At 38.5% G+C, this 21,709-nt stretch overlaps 1 long non-coding RNA gene across 2 annotated transcripts in view; it reads right to left on the reverse strand.

Annotated features, from left to right (window-relative positions):
- Positions 1-21,709, reverse strand: part of LOC309612471 — a 758,831-nt gene that overhangs the window by 51,370 nt on the left and 685,752 nt on the right. For both annotated transcript variants that reach the window (XR_014235138.1, XR_014235139.1), the window contains one exon: positions 1,983-2,117. This is a non-coding gene — a long non-coding RNA (uncharacterized lncRNA). The remainder of the gene's footprint in view (positions 1-1,982; positions 2,118-21,709) is intronic.

A 21,709-nucleotide genomic window follows, 5' to 3' on the forward strand; every position in this document is an offset into this window, starting at 1 on the left:
TACATCAACTGATTAATTTTTTGTTGACAGGAGCCATACCTTCCAGGTAATTCTATCTATTTTTATAGCCATAGGCTCAGGTGGTCTGAGCTCATGTATGTGAGCACTGTTGATGACCTAAATGCTTTAATCTACACCATGGCTTTGTATTATATTCAGTGTGATAGAAACAGAGAGAGAGAAGAAAGGGAACTAACATATATATCCAGTACCTACTATGTGCAAGGCACAGTGTTAGGTACTTTAATCTACCCAGAAGCTCTATGAGAATGTTAAAAGTGAGGAGTCCACAATCATATGGCAAATCAACTGGTAGACCCAGAATTCATATTCAGGTCTATCTGAATCTTTTGTCTCCATGACACTGTCACTATTTATTAGATAACATCTAATAAATGCCAGGAGAGAGAGTACAAGGCATTCATAACTGTCAGTTATAAATATGTCTCTTAACTGTTATTTATAAATCAATTAGCTCTATTTTTTTCTAACCCAAGTGCCATTTTTAAGGCACTGTAGATAGAGTACACAGTTTGAAAAATTCTACCATGTTTTTAACATATCACAATTATTAATTTTATAACTTTTTAAATCCTGGAATTTATAAAAATCATTTTTCTTAAAACCTTGATATATTTATACGAAATTCTTCACCATACTGGGTCGTGTAATTTATGAGTTTCAGGGCACATTTTGACATACTTTATCTGTACAAATGTCCTCTGGATATAGATAGGTAGGTAGATAGTTTTACACATCCAATTAAAATGATATCCTATCTCTCCCTGTGTATATTTAATGTAATTTTATATGTAACATGCATCTTCAAAGTCCCCCTGAAATTCACTTGTGCATTTAAATTTCCTATATGGTGAGTTTGATAGAAGCAAGCCATAAGTAATATTTTGAAGCAAATTTACATAGAACAATTCTGTGACTGTGGAAAAATGATTACATTTTGTGCAGTGTAACAAAGATGTAACTGAGCTGTCCTCTGACCAACAGATTTGAATTTCATCTCAGTTTGTGAGAAGAAAATTTAACTTTCTTCAGAATGCTGTCTGTGGATATTTTTCTCATACTTATAAACTAACATTTTGAAGTGCAAAAACTATAATGGACTGCTATGGACTGAATTGTATTCCCCCCCTCCCCCAATTCATATGTTGAAGCCCTAATGTGACTATATTTGGAACTAAGGCCTACAAGTAATTAAGGTTAAATAAGATAATAAGGGTGGGATCCTGATCCAATAGGATTATTGTCCTTACGAAAAGAGCCAACAAAGAGCTCTCTCTCTCCACCATGTGAGGTCTCAGCGAGGAGGCTGCCATCTATAAGCCTGTAAGAGTTCTCACCAGAAGCCAACTATGCTGGTACCCTCATCTCAGACTTCCAGCCTGCAGAACTATGCACAAATAAATTTCTGTTGTTTAAGCCACTAGTCTGTGGTATTTGGTTATGACAGCCTGGGCAGACTAAGACAAGGACTTTAAAAACATCTATCTCCAAAACTTTTGTACAAACAGCAATCCAGTTTGGTTTCAGGTGAAAAAGAAATCACAGAGATGATAGATGGGTAGATTGATTGATCTATATATCAATGGATCAATCAATAGATAGATGATCACATTTCATTAAGGGCTCAGATGAGAGCTCTAGTGACTTAGGAAATTTCTGAATGTCATGATATCAAATGTGAATCTATCCCAAGTTATTGATCAAGATACAAGCTCAGAAGTTACTCTCAAGTATTTGATGGAGAATGTACCAACAGCTCACATTCTCCATAGAGGCCATGATGTCAAATGAAAATAGTGTTTTCAGGAATTTAATGACCTATCGAACTGGCAAAGGCCCTGAGGTACAACCACAGACCTTTTAAAAGGGGTTACTTAAACTACCAGTGGTGCCTAACCTGAAAGTCATTATTGTTTTTAGAATTTTTAAACATATAAAAAGTAAAGTAAAAAAGTAATTACCTATTTTTGTGCTGCAGAGTGAAAGGGCAGAAGCCACAGGAAATAATGGCTGTGGTGTGGAGGACTGACAATATTGCTGAAAACAAGTTGAGTATGCAGGAGATAAGAGGTTCTTTGTAATCAACTTCCCGGATCCTATAAAAAATAATATCAATGTTATGTCAATATATATGATGGGTCCCAATAATGAAACTACATATATTGGACACAGAGGAATGTTAATAATCACCGGTCTTGGGCCTCAACTTATTTACCAGCAATCTATATTAAATGGTTCCACTGGAAAGCTTCTTAAATGATAACAACAGGGTGCAGCATCCCCAAGGATGGGAGAAGTTTTTACAACTCTAAGTTGGTTGATATATTCATGTAATTATCAAATATTGGTGACTGTGCATTTGATGTATAGTATATGACAATGCGAGCGTATTCTTTCTTTTTTATTTAGGCAGTTCTGAGAACAACCCATAAACAGCTTCCCCCAAGTCTCCTCTTTATTATCATCCATCATGCTTAGCTACTTTGACATTAGCTGCATCTTGATGCCAAGGAGTGCATGGATAATTCCACATTGACATTGCTAATTTCTAGAATGTAACCACAATGTTTGACATGATGCAGTTAGGCAGTAATCAAAAGCATGTTTTCTGTGCTCCCTCATAAAACCTCAGTGGATATAGGGTTTTTTTCCTTAAATTTGTATGTGATTATTTTTAGCCCATCAAAGGTGGGAAAAGATAAGTGAATTCTCTAAAAAAAACAAACAAAAGCACTCAAGTTAGAAAAATTTGGCAACACTCTCATTCATCAACAGGTATGAAGTGCCTATATGTGCCAGCAACTGGGTTTTCCATATTCAGTTCAATTTATAAGAACTGCATATCTGATCCACTACAGATACTGTTTGTAAATATTATCTAAAATAAACCTGCTCAAAATTCAACTAACCCCACATCCCTTGCTTATTCTCTCCTTCTCTCTTTCAATATAAAAGACAGAATGATGGAATAATCAGAAGAAACGCAGACCTTTAGATCATTTCTGGCTTATAGTGGAAAAAACAGTGGCTTAGGGACTGTATAGCCTGTCACTCGCCAGGTGCATGATCTCTGACAAGTCACTTAATTTCTCTAATAATAACGAAACAATACCCTGCTTAGTAATTCACAGGCTGCTTTGAGACTCATATATGATAACATGTGAATATGCTTTGAAAGCTATCAAATGCTTAATAAATGTTGAATATCCTTATTTGGAAAAGTATTACAATGAATATCAAGTTTGTATAAATGTGTTTGTATATGTCACAGATGGTTATAAATAAATATGTATAGCATATATATATAATACAAATATGGCAATTTCCAGTTTCTTTTACTCAAAGGGATTTTAACATTCTTAAATTTCTACCAATTTGAGGTTTTCAATAAATACAGAGTTGTGATGAATCATGTTTCTATTTAATTAAAGGTTAACAGGTAATTCCTCTGTATTATTATAATAATCTTATATAGTACCCAGTAGTATGTAAGTATTATCAATAAGTTGTATGAATCCTCTTTTCTTTCTCTAAATTAATAGAGTAAAATAGATGTGTATCTGCATTAAGGAATTCACAATGTGAGTAGAGAAAATGGGAGTATATGAAAACTGTTCATTGTATTAAAGTGTGTGTGCTGAAGGCCAATATTTCTGCAGAAATTCAGGAAAGGAATCATTCAATACGGGTGGGAGTAACTGAGAAATCTTCATTAAGAAGATGTTAGGAGTTGGGGTTTAACGCACAGAGTGCGGGGACAGAGCAGTTTAAGGAAAACGAGAAGACTCTGAAAGGTCGGTGTAAAAGTGTTATGACTGATGTTTTGAAAGAAGAAGAAAGGATCAAACTAAGTTCCCATAAGATTTAATAGGGACAGGGGACTAAGAGGTAAAACCCATTATGTGTAAAATAAGTAAGCTATAAGGACATATTGTACAGCATAGGAATATAGCCAATATTTTACAGTAACTGTAAATAGAGTATAACATTTAAAAATTGAGTCACTATGTTGTACACATGAAACATATAATAAGTCAGTCAACTATACCTCAAAATTAAAAAAATAGATTTAATAGAGGCAGTACTACCCAACTACTGGTTTTCCTTCCCACTGGCCTCTTTGCTTTTAGTCAAACTCACAAAATATACTCCACTTCAGGGCTCTTGACATTTTTCTTCAGCTTGGAAAATTTTTCTACTAGTTATTTCCATGCCTTTCTTATTATGTTCACACCTTGGCACTTTATCTAAGAGGCCTTCTCTGACAACCCTATCTAAAATTAGCACCACCCACAGCATTAATCACCATGTGATATTATAACATACTCCTATTTGTCCTATTTCTCAATCAGCATATGAACTCTAATGACAGCAGACAATTGGCCTGCTTAATTTACTGTGATGAGAGGGAAGCTTGGAGATGGTAGACAGCAGACAGGTGGAAATGTGGAACTGAGAGTTGGGAATGAAGCCAGGACTAGGATGTAAGTAAAGAAGTCATTTGCATAGGAGAAAGTAGTGAAACTATGAAAGGTAAGGTATCTGAAAGAATTATAGGTTGTTGAGAGCCATTCCAACTTTCTGAACCTTCATTCATTCCATGAGGGATTGAATAGTTATTTGATGATAAATAGTCCTAAAGGCTCTTGGAGTCATCATTCTGAACATCAATTCCAATCATCAATGCTCTAGGTAAAATAAGTACAGGAGAATGAGTTTAGTATGTACTGAGCCCAGGATATAGTAAGTTGCTGTTGTTCACCAAATACTAAACAAGGGGAGAACAGCCAAGATGGGAGACTAGAAAGACTCTGAGCTCACCTCCTCTCAGAAGCACAACAAAATCACAGCTACCTGCAGAACAACCACCGATGAAACAGATGGAACCTACAAGAAAAGACCTTCTACAACTAAAGACATAAAGAAGAAAAGAGGGGTGGTCCTGCAGTATAAGAGTGAAGAGACTTCACTCTTAAAGAGCACACAAAAAAATCTCACATGCACTGGGACCCAGGGCAAAAGCAGTAATTGGATAGGAGCCTGGGCCACACCTACCTGCTGGTCTTGGAGGGTGTCCTGGAAAGGTGGGGGGTGGCTGCGGCTCACCATGGGGACGTAGACACTGGTGGCAGCAATATTTGGAAACACTTTACTCCATGAACACTGCTGCTGGTGGCTGCCATCTTGACTCACTAGCTCCAAGACCTGGCCACACCCAACAGCCTGTAGGCACTAGTGCTGGGATGTCTCAGGCCAAACAACTAACTGGTCAGGGACAGAGCCCCACGCATCAGCAGACAAGCTGCCTAAAGACTTCCTCAACCCACAGCCACATCTAGACAGCCTCTAAGATGGCCCAGCCCAGCTACACCAACCAGTGGGTGGATACCGGCCCTTCCCTCCAGGTAGCCTTCACAAGCCTCTAGACCAGCCTCACCCACCAGGGGGCAAACACTGGATGCAAGAAACTACAATCTGCAGCCTGTGGACCTAGCCCACCACAGCAGCTAGACCCTACCCTGGGGCCAGCTGGGCACTGGCCTTATCCACTAGCAGGCCAACGCAAGCTTCAGGATACACTGGACCCCATACCCAACTGTGGCAGGAACCATACACCCCCCCCCCCCAAAAAAAAACATGTGAAAGAAGCTCCAGAATCCCTGGACTCCAGGAACCAGCTCTGCCTGCCAGTAATCAGGCACTAACCTCAGTACCTGGCTTCACCTGACAGTGGGCAAGCAACAGCCCTGGAGTCTTCAGGACCCTGACTCTGCCCACTAGTGAGCCAGCACTAGCCCCAGGGCCCCCTAGGGTTCCACAGCCAGTCACCTAGTGACCAGGTCCCATTAAACGGCAGCCAGCAGCATCCACACAAGGCAGGGCCTGGCAACCAACTGGGCTAGGGCCCAACCAAGCCTACCAGACTGCCTACATAGCCCGCCAAAACAGAAGAACAAACACAGCCCTCTTAGGGGGAACCCCTAGAGTATAGCGATTGGGTGACAAGAGGGGAGTCTGCTACTGGGACAAACAGAACATCGCCTACAGAAGGCCATTTCCCCAAGGTTGAAAATCATAACTAACCTACCACATACGTAAAAATACAAATAGCAACTTCAACAAAATTAGGTGGCAGAGGATTATGTTCCAGATGAAGGAACAAAATAAAACCTCAGAAAAAGAAATAGTGAAGTGGAGATAGGTAATCTACCTGAGAAAGAGTTCAGAGTAATAATCATAAAGATAATCAAAGAACTAAGAAGAAGAATAGACGCACAGAGCAAAAAGTGAGAAGTTTTTAACAAAGAGCTGGAAAATATGAAGAACACCCAAACAGAGATGAAGAATACAATAATTGAAGTGAAAAAAGGAATCAATAGTAGACTAAATGACACAGAGGAACGGATCAGTGAGCTGAAAGAGTAGTGGAAATCACTGCCACTGAACAAAAAGAAAAGAATGAAAAGAAATGATGACAGATTAAGAGAAGTCTGGGACAACATCGAGTGCACTAATAGTCACATTACAGGGGCTGCAGAAGGAGAATAGAGAGAGAAATGGCCTGAGAACATAGCTGAAAACATAATAGCTGAAAACTTTCCTAACCTGGGAAAGGAAACAGTCCCCCAAGTCTGAGAAGCCCAGAAAGTCCTATACAGGATTAATCCAAACAGGAACACACCAAGACATATTATAATTAAAATGACAAAAACTAAATATAAAGAGAGAATATTAAAAGCAGCAAGGGAAAAGCAACAAATAACATACAAGAGAACTCCTACAAGGCTATCAGCTGATTTTTCAGCAGAAACTTTTCAGGTCAGAAGGGAGTGGTATGATATATTTAAAATGATGAAAGGGAAAAACCTACAACCAAGAATAATATACCCAGCAAGGCTCTTGTTCAGATTTGATGGAGAAATCAAAAGCTTTACAGACAAGAAAAAAGCTGAAATAGTTCAGCACCACCAAACCAGCTTTACAGCAATTGTTAAAGACACTTCTCTAGGTGAAAAAGAAAAGGCCACAACTAGAAACAAAAAAAAGATGAAATGAATAAGCTCACCAGTAAAGGCAAACGTACGGTAAAGATAGGAAATCATCCACACACAAAGCTAGTAGGGCGGTTAAAAGACAAAAGCAGTAAAGTCACCCATATCCACAACAAGCCGTTAAGGGACATGACACACAAAAAAATTAGATGTAAAACATGATATCAAAAACAGTAATCATGAGGGAAGGAGAGAATAAATGGAGGCTTTTAAAAATGCATTTGAAATTAAGAGATCAGAAACATAAAACAATCATGTATATATATGATCTGCTATACAAAAACCACATGGTAACCATAGATATACACGCAAAACAGAAAAAGGCATCCAAACGTAACACTAAAGATAGTCATCAAATTACAAAAGAAAAGAACAAAAGAAGGGAAAAAAACCCTACAAATTTAAAACAATTAACAAAATGGCAATAAAAACATACATATTGATAATTACCTTAAATGTAACTTGACTAAATGCTTCAATCAAAATACACAGAGTGGCTGAATGGATAAAAAAAAAAAAAACCTATATATATGCTGCCTACAAGAGACTCACTTCAGATCTAGAGACACATACAGGCTGAAAGTGAGGGGATGGAAAAAGGTATTCCATGCAAATGGAAACCAAAAGAAAACCAGAGTAGCAATACTTAGACAAAATAGACTTTAAAATAAAGACTGTTACAACGAACAAGACGGATGCTACATAATGATCAAGGGATCAATCCAAGAAGAAGATATAACAATTGTAACTATACATGCCCCCAGCATAGGGGCACATCAATATATAAGGCAAATGTTAACAGCCATAAAAGGGGAAATCTATAGTAACACAATAATAGTAGGGGAATTTAATACTCCACTTACATCAGTGGACAGATCATCCAGACAGAATATCAATAGGGGAAAACTGGGCTTAAATAACACATCAGACCAAATGAACTTAATTAACATTTGTAAAACATTCCACCTGAAGGCAACAGAATACACATTCTTTTCAAGTGCACATGGAACATTCTCCAGGCTAGAACACATGCTAGGCCACAAAACAAGCCTCAGTAAATTTAAGAAAACTAAAATCTTATCAAGCACCTTTTCCAACCATACTACTGTGAGGCTAAAAAATCAACAAGAAAAAAATTGTAAAAAAAACCCAAACACATGGAGGCTAAACAATATGCTACTAAACAACTAAAGGATCACTGAAGAAATTAAAGAGGATACGAAAAAATATATACAGACAAATGAAAGTGAAAACACGAAGATCCAAAACCTGTGGGACACAGCAAAAGCAGTTCTAAGAGGGAAGTTAATAGCAATACAAGCTTACCTCAGAAAACAAGAAAAATCTCAAAGAACCTACCCTTACACCTAAAGCAAATAGAGAAAGAACAAAACCCAAAGTTAGTAGAAGGAAAGAAATCATAAAGATCATAAAAGAAATAAAATAGAGACTAAAAAAATAGAAAAGAGCAGTAAAACAAAAAGCTAGGTTTTTAAAAAATAACCAAAATTGATAAAATCTTAGCCAGACTCACCAAGTGAAAAGGGAAATGGCCCAAATCAATAAAATCAGAAATGAAAAGGAGACATTACAACTGACACGACAGAATACAAAGGATCATAAGAGACAACTATGAACAACTATATGCCAATAAAATGTACAACCTAGAAGAAATGGACAATTCTTAGAAAGGTACATGCTCCCAAGACTGAACCACGAAGAAACAGAAAATGTGAAAAGACTAATTACCAGTACAGAAATTGAATCAGTAATTTTAAAACTCCCAACAAACAAAGGTTCAGGACCAAATGGCTTCACAGGTGAATTCTACCAAACATTTAGAGAAGAGTTAATACCTATCCTTCTGAAATTATTGCAAAAAATTGCAGAGGAAGGAACACTTCTGAACTCATTCTATGAGACCAGCATCACTCTAATACCAAAACCAGACAAAGATATCACAAAAAAAGGAAAATTACAGCCAATATTACTGATGAATATAGATGCAGAATTCCTCAATAAAATACTAGCAAACCGAGTCCAACAGTTACATTAAAAGGACTGTACACCATGATCAAGTGGGATTTATTGCAGGGATGCAAGGATTTTTCAATATCCACAAATCAATCAATGTGATACACCACATTAACAAACTGAAGAGTAAAACCATATGATAACCTCAACAAATGCAGGAAAAGGTTTTGATAAAATTCAAAACCCAATCATGATTTAAACTCTCCAGAAAGCGGGCATAGAGGGAACATTATAAAGGCCATACATGACAAACCCATAGCTAACATCATACTCAATGGTGAAAAGCTGAAAGCATTTCCTCTAGGATCAGGAACAAGAGAAGGATGTCCACTTTTGCTACTTTTATTCAATATTGTTTTGGAAGTCCTAGCCAAAGCAATCAAAGAAGAAAAAGAAATAAAAGGAATCCAAAATGAAAAGGAGGTAAAACTGTCACTTTTGGCAGATAGCATGATACTATACACAGAAAATCCTAAACACGCTACTAGAAAACTACTAGAGCTCAGCAATGTCTTTGGTAGTTTCAGGATACAAAATTAATATACAGAACTCTGCTGCATTTCTATACACTAGCAACGAAAGATGAGAAAGAGAAATTGAGGAAACAATCCCATTTACCACTGCAACAAAAAGAGTAAAATACCTAGGAATAAACCTACCTAAGGAAGCAAAAGACCTGTACTCTGAAAACTATGACACCTATGAAAGAAACTGAAGGTGACACAAAAAAATGGAAAGATATATTGTGTTCTTGGATTGGAAGAACCAATAGTGTTAAAATGACCATACTACCCAAGGCAATATACAGATTCAATGAAATCCCTATCAAAATACCAATGACATTTTTCATATAACTAGAACAAATAATTTTAAAATTTGTATGGATGGGGCTTCCCTGGTGGCGCAGTGGTTGAAAATCTGCCTGCCAATGCAGGAGACACGGGTTCGCACCCTGGTCTGGGAAGATCCCACATGCCGCGGAGCGACTGGGCCCGTGAGCCACAATTACTGAGCCTGCGCGTCTGGAGCCTGTGCTCCGCAACAAGAGAGGCCGCGATAGTAAGAGGCCCGCGCACCGCGATGAAGAATGGCCCCCACTTGCCGCAACTGGAGAAAGCCCTCACACAGAAACGAAGACCCAACACAGCCATAAATAAATAAATAAATAAATAAATAAGATAACAAAATATTAAAAAAAAAACTTGTATGGAAGCACAAGAGACCTAAGAGCCAAAAAAATCTTGAAAAAGAAGAACAGAGCTGGAAGAATCATGCTCCCTGCCTTCAGACTATACTACAAAGCTACAGTCATCAAAACAGTATGGTACTGGCACAAAAAAAGACACATAGATCAACAGAACACAATAGAGAGCCCAGAAATAAACCCACGCACTTATGGTCAATTAATCTACAACAAAGGAGGCAAGAATATGCAATAGAGAAAGAACAGTTTTTTTCAATAAGTCATGCTGGGAAGACTGGAAAGCTGCATGTAAAAGAATAATATTAGAACATTTTCTAACAGTATATACAAAAATAAACTCAAATGGATTAAAGACCTAAATGCAAGACTAGATACTATAAAACTCCTAGAGGAAAACCCAAGCAGAACACTCTTTGACATAAATCGCAGCAGTATTTTTTTGGAGCTGTCTCCTAAGGCAAAGGAACCAAAAGCAAAAACAAATGGGACCTAATTAAACTTAAAAGCTTTTTCACAGCAAAGCAAACCATCACCAAAATGAAAAGACAAACTACTGAGTGAGAAAAAAAATTTGCAAATGATATTACCAATAAGGGATCTAACATATATAAACAGGTTGTACAACTCAACATCAAAAAAAAAAAAACCACAATTAAAAAATGGGCAGAAGAACTGAATAGACATTTTTCCAAAGAGGAAATGAAGATGGCCAACAGGCACATGAAAAGATGCTCACCACTGCTAATCATCAGAGAATTGAAAATCAAAACCAAAATGAGATATCACCTCACACCTGTCAGAATGGCTACCATCCAAAAGAACACAAATAACAAATATTGGCAAGGATACAGAGAAAAGGGAACCCTCCTACATTGTTGATAGGAATGTAAGTTGGTGAACCCACTGTGGAAGTCAGTATGGAGGTTTCTCAAAAAACTAAAAATAGAACTGCCATATGACCAGCAATTCCACTTCTCCATATATACCTTAAAAAAACAAAAGCACTAATTTGAAAAGATACATGCACCCCAATGTTCATAGTAGCATTTTTACAGTTACCAAGATATGGAAGCAACTTAAGTGCCCATCAACAGATGAAAGGATAAAGAAGATGTGATACACATACACACACACACACACAATGGAATGCAATACTACTCACCCATAAAAAAGAATGAAATGTTTGCATCTGCAGCAACATGAATGGAATTGGAGGGCATTATGCTAAGTGAAATAAGCCAGAAAGAGACAGACAAGTACTTTATGATATCACGTATGTGCAATCTAAATACAACAAACTAGTGAATATAACTAAAAAAAAAAAAAAAAAAAGATGACTCACAGATATATAGTACTAGTGGTTACCAGTGGAGGGGGGAGGGGCAAATAGGGATGGGAGAGTGGGAGGTACAAAGTATGGTGTAAGATAGGCTCAAGGATATATTGTACAACACAGGGTATATAGTCAATATTTTGTAATAACTGTAAAGAGAAAGTATCCTTTAAAAATTGAATAAAATTTAACCAAAAAAACCCTAAATAGCATATGTTTATTTTCACATGATTTGCCTTTTTTCTTAAAAGTATGATTTTAAAAAGTCTAGGTATTTGAGATTGAAAAAAATTCCATTATCTAGTTAAAGTTATGCTATAATTAAGATGAATACAGAAGATATTTTAGATTAAATCCTGAATATTCCTTGGGTTTTATAGAAGCAAAACAGGGTGGACTCTTTGGGCACTAACCATAACAGCCTGAACTTGGAACAATCAGAGAGAGAAAATTTGAACAAAGTTAAGTTGTTGGCAGATCACACTTAATAACCTACTATTTAAACGCTTAAAACGCTTAAAACAGTTAGACTCAACCCTCACCAGGGCCAGTATCCCCTGCCACTCTGCTGTGAGTTTTTGCTGCTTGTCCAGATGTCATTCTTAAACACTTAATCAAATACATATTCCCAAAACCAAGGTACTTGGACCATATGGTTGATGGTTTATCCAGAACTACTAATTTATTTACTTAACTTTTTTTATATGTGTATGGTGGAGGCGGCTGTTATACCGACTGACTAAAAAGGAGAGACAGATGGTAAAGCCAGATGAAATACAAAGGTTAAAATATTCATGACCATGATTCCTCATGAGATTGAACACAAATCCAGACAGGATCTCCTGCTAGATATTCTGAAGTTGGAGACTTTTCACCATTCCTTCTAAAATGATATTTATCAAGTTATCTCCATGTTTTCCTATTCATGATCCTTTCACTCCAATCAGACTGGTTTCCTCACTGCCTGCTAATCATTCCTTATATAGCCCTGCCTTTATATTTTTGCTCATGCCACCAACTTTGCTTGTGATGCCATCCTTAATGTTTTTGCTGATCCAAATCTGACCATCATCCAAGACCAAGACCAGGCTGTCGATCAACTGAATACTTCCTGACCATCCTGGCCTGTTATCAATCTTTCCCTCTTGCAGATACTATAGTGTTCACTGTCTATATGTGCCATTCAGTAATTGTATCATCTCTTTTATAAAGTTAATTTTTTTTATCCCCAGGTTTTCTCTTTGCAAAAAATTGTGTGCTTTTGTGCTCTTTTATACCTTCTGGTACCCACTATATGCCTAGTTCTTCATCTTACACACAGCTGGTATTCTACAAATATTTGTTGATTGATGGAAAATATAGGTAGTAGTCTTTTATTTCTAATGAAAACAAATTCATGTTTAAGGGACTGTAATGATTTTTTCTTAAACAAAGCACCATAATGTCAACATTGTTAACCATGGCCCTAGGGGCTGCAGTTTTGTACTGTATTATTTTTCTGTTTAAAAATTAATAATCTTGTACCATAGCCACTGCCTTTTAAAATTTACTGGCATTGATTAGGGTCCACTCTGGACTGTGATGGATAGCTTTGATTTGGGGCTTGGTGTTACAGTAGTAGTTGACGGGAGAAACAAAGTGAAGGTTTGTCAATGGGTCAAAACACTGAGAATATTAATAATACATTAAGATTGTAATTTTCATCTTCAGAACAAAAATGAGGACATTAAGAAAGACCATAGGGACCTCAGAACTGATACACATTCATTTAACAAAGAAGGCATTTTCTGAGACGTAGACTTGTACTGCAAGAATTCACAATCAGTGCTCCTGTATATTGGCTCTGAAGTATATTTAGTATACATACTAAAGTATATTTGTTATACTTACTCCATATAAGTTTCAGGGGAATTTGTCAGACAACTGTTTACCTGCTTTTCTTTGCAGGCCCTTTTTCTCCTAGTCCTATTTCTTGGATCTTTTACTCCAAGTCTTCAGTGCCCTCTGGGGCCAGCACCCTCCCCTTACAAATGACTGAGTTTCCTCTTTTCTCCATACCTAACTCCACACACTAAGTGCAGCCATTCTTTCCAACCGTTGGCACTTTGATCTTTTCCAACATAGGGCTACCTCAGCCAACAGCTATATTCATAGACTATATGATGCAAAATACAATTGTATTTATTTTCTATAATCCAAAGGCTACTCAATAATCTCTTTTTGAATTGTGCAGTAAGAGGAGAGAATTTTTGGAGATTCCCAGATCTTTCTTTTATGCCACCATCTAGTATTTTTTGGAAATAAAGATATACCTGATCATAAATTAAGGATAAAAGCATTTTTAACATATTTTCCCTTGACTAATGATAAGCAAACTCAGGATTCATCATTGCATTCATCATTACCAAAGGACTCAGACTCTAATACTCTAATAATGTCATTTTAAAACAAGAGTGCCTGAGCTATTGACCCAAACGACACTAGATTTTCTGTTACATTAACTGACTGCATGCTAAATGCATTAAAATTCTCTATGAATTAGTTTTAAAGATTAAAATTTTCTCTGTACCAATACCTTTTAAAAAACCCAATACTGAGGGGAGAAGTCAGGGTGGTGGGGGAGTGGGAGGATGTGGAGTTCATCTCTTCCCACAAATGCATCAGGAATACATCTACAAATGGAACAATTCTCACAGAGCACCTGCTGAACACTAGCAGAGGACCTTGTACACTTAAAAGGACAGGAAAGATCCCTGCATAACCAGGTAGGACGAAAGAAAGAAGGGAAAAGGAAGGTGAGAGGAAGAGGGAAGAGACCTATGCCGCTGGGGGGGGGGAGCTGAAGGAGAGGAGAGGTTCCTGCATCCAGGGAAGCCCCCTCACCAGCGGGGAGGTAAGTTGGGACAGAAGGGGAGCTTCGGGGGCTACTGGAGGAGAGTGCAGCCACTGGTCTGTGGCAGGCAGGACAGAGTGGGACCTACACAGATGGTCTGTGCCACAGGCCTGCACCCCCCAGCCTGAGAGGTGTGTACACCTATGTGGACAAGGAGGGGCTGGGTGCTGGAATGTGGAGTTTGGAGAGCAGACCCAGGGAAAGGATTGCTGTTGGATTCCAGCAGACAGCCTGAAAGGACGGGATCGAGGAAATCTGCAACCAGGAATGCTTGTGGAGGAAACCCAGACAGCTATACAAGCAAAGCACCGTGGCTGAGCGATATGCAAAGGGCAGGGGCACCATTGCAGCCTCTCTTCCGATGCATCGGCCCCTGCCTCCCCGGGCACTAGGAAGGACTCCCACCAGGGTGGGTGCTCTTGCAACCCTGGCGGCAGCTGCCTCTTCCTCTGTGCCCCATCCCTGCTGGGGTGGGCTCTCTTGTGCCCCCAGCTACCGCCTTCTCCGTGCCCCCTCCTTGCTGGGGTGGACTCGTGTGCTCCAGGAGTAGACCTCTGTGGGTGGCCCACAGACAGAACTGGGGCTGAAACCACAGCTGAGCCCCAGGGACTGCAACTAAAGAAAAAAAGCTGAAATCTCTCCCCACAGCTGCACAAACCACAGACTGACACCCCCGAGACCAGCGTTGTAAACTCAGCACCTGAAGAACATCTGAACAGACAAGGAGTACTCCTGCAGCCAAGATGGGTCTAGCTTTAGCAGTTGTAGACTTTGTGGGCATGTACCTGTGGGGGTTGGGTCAGGCTAGAGTCTGAGCTGCCCCCATAGCACCCACAGTGGGTCCAGATCCATGATTACTGCAATCCTGGGACCTGAATTCAGTGGATCTATGCTGATGTCCTGGTGAAAACGTCTGAGAGACACCAGGGCCAACTGCCAGCATACTCATGGTTAAGGTGGGGCCGAGAGCAGTGCCAACAACAGTGTAATCGGAGAGCTTGCACAATGGGTGAAAGGTGACACAACAGAGCACACCCACAGGTGAACAGCTCCAGAGGAGGAATACTCAGTGGCTTCTCTCCCAGTGGGAGTGCTTCAATCCCACCTACCTAACACTGCAGATCAGAACACAGCTACTAAACAGATCTGGGGGCCTCTACTCCAACAACTAAGGAGGAGATCCCACCACTGACAGTGCAGTGACATCTACAGTGCAAACGGGAGGCCCTGCTCAATATTCAGTGCAGGTTCTGGTCACCACAACATCAGTCACACCTCCTATCAAGAGGATAATGGCCATCATACACTGAGGAAAGAGGTGGCAGACATCTATACTGTAAAAAAAACAGCCCTCACACCAAAAAAATATTAAACCCACGCAGGCTACACAAGGACGTCTGCATGTAAAAATAGCCCTCCAAGACAGTCTAGAGGGTCTGGCACCAGAAGAAAAAACCCCCAGAGCATTTAGTCTTGAACACCAGTGGGACTTGAGTGCAGGAGCTCCACAGGACTGGGGGAAACAGAGACTCCACTCTTGGAGGGCACACACAAGGTCTCACATGCACAGGACCCAGCACAAAGCAGTACCCCCATAGGAACCTAGACTAGACCTACCTAGGGGTCTTGGAGGGTCTCCTGGGGAGGTGAAGGTCGATTCTAGCCCACTGTGGGGCAAGGACACTGGTAGCGGATGCCCCAGGGAATATTGACTGGAGTGAGCTCTCCCAGAGGTCCACATTTTGGCACCAAGACCCAGCCCCACCCAACAATGTACAGGCTCCAGTGCTGGAAAGCCTCAGGCCAAACAACCAACAAGACAGAAAACATAGCCCCACCCATCAGAAGACAGGCTGCCTAAAGTCATACTGAGCTCACAGCCACCTCAAAACACTCCCCTTGACATGGCCCTGCCCAATAGAGAGACAAGACCCAGCTCCACACACCAGAGGACAGGCACCAGTCCCTCCCACCAGGAAGCCTACAGAAGCACCAGGATCAATCTCATCCACCAGGGAGCGGACACCAGAAGCAAAAGGAACTATGATCCTGCAGCCTGTGGAAAGGAGACCACAAACGCAGAAAATTAGGCAAAATGAGATGACAGAGAAATATGCTGCAGATGAAAGAACAAGAAAAAACCCCACAAGAACTAAATAAAGAGGAGATAGGCAATCTACCTGAAAAAGAATTCAAAGTAATGATAGTAAAGATGATTCAAATCTCGGAAAAAGAATGGAGGCACAGACTGAGAAGATACAAGAAATGTTTAACAAAGAGATAGATAAAAGATTTAAAGAACAAACAGAGATGAACAAGGCAATAACTGAAATGAAAAATACACTAGAAGGAATCAATAGCAGAGTGAGTGAGAAGACAGAGTGGAGGAAATCACTGCCATGGAACAGAATAAAGAAGAAAGAATGAAAAGAAATGAGGACAGTCTCAGAGACCTCTGGGACAACATTAAACACACCAACATTCGCATATAGGGGTCCCAGGAGAAGAAGAGAGAGGGAAAGGGCTTGAGAAAATATTTGAAGAGATTATAGCCCCAAACTTCCTAACATGGGAAAGGAACCAGTCACCCAAGTCCAAGAAGCACAGAGAGTCCCATATGGGATAAACACAATGAGAAACATGCCGAGACACATATTAATCAAACTGACAGAAATTAAATACAAAGAAAAATATTGAAAGCAACAAATAACATAAAAGGGACTCTCCATGAGGTTATCAGCTGATTTTTCAGCAGAAAGTCCGCAGACCAAAAGAGAGTGGCATGATATATTTAAACTGATGAAAGGGGAAAACTTACAACCAAGAAGAGTCTACCCAGCAAGGCTCTCATTCAGATTTGACAGAGAAATCAAAAGCTTTACAGAAAAGCAAAAGGTAAGAGAATTTGGCACCACCAAACCAGCCTTACAACAAATGCTAAAGGAACATCTCTAGGAAGGGGGAAAAAAAGAGGTCACAACTAGAAACAAGAAAATCACAAATGGGAAAGCTCACTGGTAAAGGCAAACATAAAGTTGAGGCAGGAAATCACCCACACACAACTATATCAAAATCAGCAACCATGAGAAGAGGAGAGTACAAATGCAGGAAATGGGAATTGCATGTGAAATTAAGAGACCAGAAACTTAAAACAAATATATATATATATATATATATATATATATATATATATATATATATATATATATACTGCTGTATGAAAACATCATGGGAAATGCAAACCAAAAAACTGCAATAGATACACACGAAAGAAAAAACAACCCAAACACAACACTAAAGATTGTCATCAAACCACAAAGAGAAAAGAAAGAAAGAGGAAAGGAAGAAAAAAGACCTAAAAAAACAAACCCAAAACAATTAAGAAAATGGCAATGGTAACATACATATTGATAATCACCTTTAAGGTAAATGGATTAAATGTTCCAACCAAAAGACACAGACTGGCTGAATGGATTCAAAAACAAGACCCATATATATATGCTGTCTAAAAGAGACCAACTTCAGACCTAGGGACACATATGGACTGAAAGTGAGAGGATGGAAAAGGTATTCCATGCAAATGGAAATCAAAAGAAAGCTGGAGTAGCAATACTCATATTAGACAAAATAGACTTTAAAATAAAGACAGTTACAAGAGACAAGGAAGGACACTACGTAATAATTAAGGGATCAATCCAAGAAGAAGATATGACAAATGTAAATATAAACGTATCCAACGTAGGAGCATCTCAATATATAAGGCAAAAGCTAACAGCCATAAATGGGGAAATTGGCAGTAACACGATAATGGTGGGGCACTTTAACACCCCACATACACCAATGGACAGATCATCCAGACAGAAAATTAATAAGGAAACACAAGCCTTAAATGACACAGTAGACCAGATAGACTTAACTAATATTTATATGACATTCCATCTGAAAGCAGCAGAACACACTTTCTTTTCAAGTGCACGTGGAACAGTCTCCAGGATAGATCATATCTTGGGCCACAAATCAAGCATTGGTAACTTTAACAAAATTGAAATCGCATCAGTCATCTTTTCAGACCACAATGCTATAAGATTAGAAATCAATTACAGGAAAAAAAACTGTAAAAATCACAAACATATGGAGGCTAAACAGTACATTACTAAACAACCAAAGGATCACTGAAGAAATCAAAGAGGAGATCAAAAAATACCTAGAGACAAATGACAACAAAAACATGATGATACAAAACCTATGGGACATGGCAAAAGCAGTTCTAAGCGGGAAGTTGAGAGCAATAAAATCTTACTTCAGGAAACAAGAAAAATCTCAAATAAACAACCTAACCTTACACCTAAAGCAACTAGAGAAAGAAGAACAAACTAAATCCAAAGTTAGCAGAAGGAAAGAAATCATAAAGACAGAGCAGAAATAAATGAAACAGAGATGAAGAAAACAATAGAAAAGATCAATAAAACTAAAAGCTGGTTCTTTGAAAAGATAAACAAAATTGATAAACCTTAACCATATTCATCAAGAAAAAAAGGGAGACAACTCAAATCAATAAAATTAGAAATGAAAAAGGAGAAGTTACAACGAACACCACAGAAATACAAAGAATCATAAGGGACTACTACAAGCAACTACATGCTAATAAAATGGACAACCTTGAAGAAATGGACAAATTCTTGGAAAGGTACAATCTTCCAAGACTGAACCAGGGAGAAACAGAAAATATGAAAGGACCAATCACAAGTACTGAAATTGAAACTGTGATTTAAAAAATCCCAACAAACAAAAGTCCAGGACCAGATGGCTTCACAGGTGAATTCTATCAAGCATTTGAGAAGAGTTAACACCTATCCTTTTGAAACTCTTCCCCAAAATTGCAGAGTAAGGAACACTCCCAAGCTCATTCTATGAGGCCACCATCACCTTGATACTAAAACCAGACAAAGATACCACCAAAAAAAAAAAAAAAAAAATTACAGGCCAATATCACTGATGAACATAGACGCAAAAATCCTCAACAAAATACTAACAATCAGAATCCAACAACACATTAAAAGGATCATGCACCATGATCAGGTGGGATTTATCCAGGGATGCAAGGATTCTTCAGTATCTGCAAATCAATTAGTGTGATACACCACGTTAACAAACTGAAGAATAAAAACCATATGATCATTTCAATAGATGCAAAAAAAGCTTTTGACAAAGTTCAAACTCATGTATGATGAAAACTCTCCAGAAAGAGGGCATACCTCAACATAATAAAGGCCATATATGAGAAATGCACAGCAAACATCATTCTCAACAGTGAAAAGCTGAAAGCATTTCCTCTAAGATCAGGCTCAAGACAAGGATGTCCATTGTTGCCACTTTTATTCAACATAGTTTTGGAAGTCCTAGCCACAGCAATCAGAGAAGAAAAAGAAATAAAAGGAATCCAAATTGGAAAAGAAGAATTAAAACTGTCACTGTTAAAAAAAAAAACAAAACAAAAAACAAAAAAACTGTCACTGTTTGCAGATGACATGATACTACACATAGAAAATGCTAAAGATGCTACCAGAAAACTACTAGTGCTCATCAATGAATTTGGTAAAGTTGCAGGATACAAAATTAATACACAGAAATCTCTTGCATTCCTATACACTAACAATGAAAGATTAGAAAGAGAAGTTAAGGGAACAATCCCATTTACCATCACATCAAAAAGAATAAAATACCTAGGAATAAACCTACCTAAGGAGGCAAAAGATCTGTATTCAGAAAACTATAAGATACTGATGAAAGAAATCAAAGATGACACAAACAGATGGAGAGGTATTCCATGTTCTTGGATTGGAAGAATTAATACTGTCAAAATGACTATACTACCCAAAGCAATCTACAGATTCAGTGCAACCCCTATCAAATTAGCAGTAGCATTTATCACAGAATTAGAACAAAAATTTTTACAATATGTATGGAAAGACAAAATAACCAAAACAATCTTGCAAAAAAAAAAATGGAGCTGGAGGAATCAGGCTCCCTAACTTCAGACTATACTACAAAGCTACAGTCACCAAAACAGTATGGTACTGGCCCAAACACAGAAATATAGATCAATGGAACAGGACAGAAAGTCCAGAGATAAACCCACGCACCTATGGTCACCTAATCTATGACAAAGGAGAGGCAAGAATATATAATGGAGAAAAGACAGTCTCTTCAATAAGTGGTGCTGGGAAAACTGGACAGCTATACATAAAAGAGTGAAATTAGAACATTCTCTAACACCATACACAAAAATAAACTCAAAATGGATTAAAGATCTACATGTAAAGCCTGAGACTATAAAACTCTTAGACGAAAACACAGGCAGAAACCTCTCTGACATAAATTGTAGCAATATCTTTTTTGACCCAACTCCTAGAGTAATGAAAATAAAAACAAAAATAAACAAATGGGACCTAAGTAAACTTAAAAGCTTTTGCACAGCAAAGGAAACCACAAACAAAACGAAAAGACAACCCACCGAATGTGAGAAAATATTTGCAAACAAAGTGATCAACAAGGGATTAATCTCCAAAATATATAAACAGCTCATGCAGCTCAATATCAAAAAAAAAAAATCAAAAAATGGCTGGAAGATCTAACAGACATTTCCCCAAAGGAGACATACAGATGGCCAAGAGGCACATGCCAAGATGCTTAACACCACTAATCATTAGAGAAATGCAAATCAAAACCATAATGAGGTATCACCTCACACTGGTCAGAATGTCCAGCATCAAAGAATCTACAAACTATAAATGCTGGAGAGGGTGTGAAGAAAAGGGAACCCTCCTACACTGTTGGTGGCAATGTAAATTGGTACGACCATTATGCAGAACAGTATGGAGGTTGCTTAAAGAACCAAAAATAGAGCTACCATGTGATCCAGCAATTCCACTCCTGGGCATATATCCTGAGAAAACCATAAATTGAAAAGATACATGCACTCCAATGTTCACTGCAGCACTATTCACAATAGCCAGGACATGGAAGCAACCTAAGTGTCCATCAACAGAGGAATGGATAAAGAAGATGTGGTACATACATACAATGGAATATTACTCAGCCACAGTAAGAATGAAATAATGCCATTTGCAGCAACATGGACAAACCTGGAGATTATCATACTAAGTGAAGTC

The sequence above is a fragment of the Balaenoptera borealis genome, assembly GCF_965194805.1.
Source record: "Balaenoptera borealis genome assembly, chromosome: 15".
Lineage (NCBI taxonomy): Eukaryota > Metazoa > Chordata > Mammalia > Artiodactyla > Balaenopteridae > Balaenoptera > Balaenoptera borealis.